At 43.8% G+C, this 3,816-nt stretch overlaps 1 pseudogene; it reads left to right on the top strand.

Annotated features, from left to right (window-relative positions):
- The first annotated feature begins 2,637 nt into the window (after positions 1–2,637).
- On the top strand, positions 2,638–3,586 carry LOC106723254 (annotated as a pseudogene).
- Positions 3,587–3,816: the final 230 nt, after the last annotated feature.

Genomic DNA, 3,816 nt, shown 5'->3' with positions numbered 1-3,816 from the left:
ACATCAACCCCTACTCCTGCGTCCAGGCGTTTTGTAACCTGGTCATAAAAAGAGACTAGATTAGTCAGGCATGATCTACCTGCTACGAACCTGAACTGGTTTCCCCTCAGCATAATTTGTCCTACCGGGCTCTCGCAAATCTGAGCCTTGATAATTTTTTCAAAGACTTTGCAAAGGATGGAGGTGAGACTGACTGGCCTATAGTTGCCTGGGTCCTCCTTCCTCCCCTTCTTGAAAATGGGGACCACATTGGCCCTTTTCCAGTCCTCCGGGACCTGGCTTGTGTGCCATGAGTTTTCAAATATTCCTGCCAGTGGCTGTGCATTGATGTCAGCCAGTGCCTTCAGCACCCTCTGATGGAGCTCATCCGGGCCTGCTGACTTAAACGCATCCAGTTCCTCCAAGTGCCTCTGCACCATCTCAAGGTGTACGCTTGGTAGTCTGGCACCTTGCCTCTGCCTCTCTACAATCCCAGTGAGAGACTTGTCTTGTCCCTCGCTTAGGAACATAGAGGCAAAGAACTCATTAAGGAGTTCAGCCTTGTCCCCCCTGTCCATCACCAATTGCTTCTGCCCATTTAGCAGGGGACCTATTCCACCCTGGGCCTTCCTTTTACTCCCTATATATCTAAAAAACATTTTTTTTTTATAGTACCTTCTGGCTTCACAATCTGTGAATCCAGGGGTGTTTTCCCATGGCCTCTGCTTCTGAGCTGAGCAACGCTCTAGGGACCAAGTCCCACAAGTCCTTATAAAAGATGCATGAACAAATCACTGCTCTGCAGCTTCAGTCCTTTTATTCCAGTAAAGCTGCAAGTCAGCTACACACAGAGCTCTTCCTCAAGGAGAAATTATTTTGATTTCCTCCTCTCAGTTCTGTCACAGAGTGAGGAGTGGACAACTCGGTGAAGCCTGTACATCTGGCATCTAGATAGTGCAGTGATGGGGGAACAAGAGACTGGATATAGTAGGATTGTTAGTAACCAAGCTGTCCTAGCATTCAAGGACCTAACATAGGAAACTGAAAACAAAACCATTAAGATAAGCACAGGAAGTTATATATTTAAATCCATATTGTTTGGGTGTTAAGCCAGAGGAACATCTGGAACAGAATTAGGAATTATTGTTAAAACATTTTTAGGAGCTTTATTCTCCATTTAATACAATTTCTACAGTTGGTCGGAAAAGTTAAACATATATGTACACGTATGAAAAACGGTGTATTTCTGCCCTGTGCATCACAACTTCCCTGGGCTTGGAGCTGCCCTGCTATCATATCTTCCTTTTTTGAATAACCTCTGAAGTACTAGGAGTAATACAGCTTCTTGGCCACTGTGAATTTTTAGCCTAAACAAATGAAAACTAGGTCAATATTTCTGAAGTAGATGGGTTACAAAATGTAGAGCAGAACTGAGGGACCTTGATAGCTCATGCTTCTATATATTTCTGAGATTTGAGTCCAGTTGACAAGAAAATGACAAAGCTAAGTGTGCAATCTTTCCAGATGACTTTAATCAAGACTGCTGAAGCGTGGTAATTACCGTGCGCCAGCAGACTCCAGCATCACATGCATCAGCGTCCTCGTGCTGAAAAACATCGGAAAGGTGCTCATTGATGAGCTTCAGTTCAAAGTCTCCTGGCACCATTTTTGATCATGGGGATGATGACACATGTAGTGCTCCAGGCACTTTTGATTAGTGCAACCTTTGGAGATGTGCAAATTAGAGTGCCTCCCGCCCCCACTCTCTAGGAGCACGTGTATAAATGCCCTATAATACTTACTATGCCTATGCTATGTGTCCCTAGTAAAATGAAAATACAATGGCATGGCCTTTTTGACTTCACAACTTCATGCTCAGCTATTTGTGGGTCAGACTCAGGCACTGACATTCATGAAATGATTGGATTTGAACATCTCCAATGATGGAGATTTCAGAACAGCCCTAATCAAACTAGTCCATTGCCCCATTGGTACATCAGTGAAGACGTTCTCCTGATACCCAATCTAAACCTACTTTATTGGTGTTTTGAATTTCTCTCTTCTCCCCTTCTGTACTCCTCTTTGTCCTGCTTCCCTCCTGGCCTTGCCCCCATTCCTTCAGATCTCCAATGTTAACAAGTAGGTGGTCATCATCCCACTTTTTCCCCAAGTTAAGGTAGAATGTGTCAGCCTCATCGGCTCATCTACCACTTGCTACCATGTCATTGGTCCTTCTCTTTCTACCCATCCCTCCACCTGGGCTTGTGTGCTCTCCTCCACTGCAGTACTTAGGAAGAAAGAGCAGACAATCCACTGACAACGTCTCCATTTTCACAGACATGGGAAATGCATAAGGTTTAGTCAGGGGGCATAACAAGGTCTCTGAAAAAGCACTAGAACAATACATCTCCTGCCCACTTTCTGGATGTAATGTGACAATATTCTGAAGTGAGAAAAAAAGTTTCATGAACAATTTAGTCACTTTAGAAACCCTTATCTTTCATCAGAAAACTGCCTTTCAATTGAAAATAAGGAGGCCCTCTAAAAATCAAGTTATGCACAATTGCAGACAGAAATGGTAGGGGTATTCTCTTGCTTGCTTTTCTCCTGACACAGTCATTCCCTTTCCCTCCAGAGGCATCCTAAAAGGTACTGTGGATGATGATGTCCAATTGCACCACTGTGACTGAGTTCCTACTCCTGGGGTTCTCTGATGCCCTGGAATTGTAGATCTTGCACTTGGCCGGTTTTCTAATACTATACCTGGCAGCCCTGATTGGCAATTTCCTTGTTATCATGCTCATAGCCTTTGACAGCCACCTCCACACCCCAATGTACTTCTTCCTCTTCAATCTGTCCATCCTCGACATCGGATCCATCTCTGTCATTGTCCCCAAATCCATGGCTAATTCCATACTGAACACCAGGGTGATTTCATATTCTAGATGCATCACCCAAGCTTTTTTCTTCCTCTTCTTCCTTACAGCAGACCTTGCCATTCTCACTATCATGGCTTATGACCGATACATCGCCATCTTCAAACCACTGCACTATGCAACAGGGATGAACAGGAGAGCTTGTGTGCAAATGGCAGCCATGGCCTGGAGTGTTGCTCTTCTGTACTCTGCCCTGCACACGGGGAACACCTTTAGACTGCCCTTCTGCCACTCCAACAGCATCAACAAGTTCTTCTGTGAAGTCCCCCAGCTCCTTAGGATCTCCTGCTCAGAGGTGTTTACTAGTGAAATTCAGATTATCATCTTTGGAACTTGTTTAACTGTTGGTTGCATTGTGTTTATATTTGTGTCTTATATTCAGATATTCACTACTGTACTGAGAATCCCCTCTGAGCAGGGCTGGCAAAAAGCTGTTTCCACCTGTCTTCCCCACCTCATTGTTGTCTCCTTGCTCAGTACCACTGGTCTGATTGCCTATGTGAAGCCCACATCTGGGTTCCCATCAGCTCTGGACCTCATGGGATTCTATGATCCCACCAATGATGAATCCAGTCATCTACAGCATGAGAAACAAGGACATCAAAGCAGCACTGTGGAAACTGATTAGATGGAAGTGGTGTATTCCAAAGAAAATGTCAGTTATTCTCTAGTGACTGTGGTTTTACTGACCATTTTTATAGGGACAGAGTTATTAATACAAATTAACTCCACGAATGTCAGTAGTGGAGCTTTAATAGAAACAATCAACTTCATTATTAATACAGATTTATTGAACCAATGTCAATTGTGCTTCTGTAGGTTTACACCATTTAAAATAATTTATCTAATTTTAAGTCGGTCTCCCTGAACTAGTTGGTCTCTAAGATATCACTCTGTCTTA

Source organism: Alligator sinensis, unplaced genomic scaffold (genome assembly GCF_000455745.1).
Source record: "Alligator sinensis unplaced genomic scaffold, ASM45574v1 scaffold1548_1, whole genome shotgun sequence".
Taxonomy (NCBI): domain Eukaryota; kingdom Metazoa; phylum Chordata; order Crocodylia; family Alligatoridae; genus Alligator; species Alligator sinensis.
The sequence above is the reverse complement of the archived record's forward strand: the minus strand, read 5'-3'. Positions and strand labels throughout refer to the sequence as shown.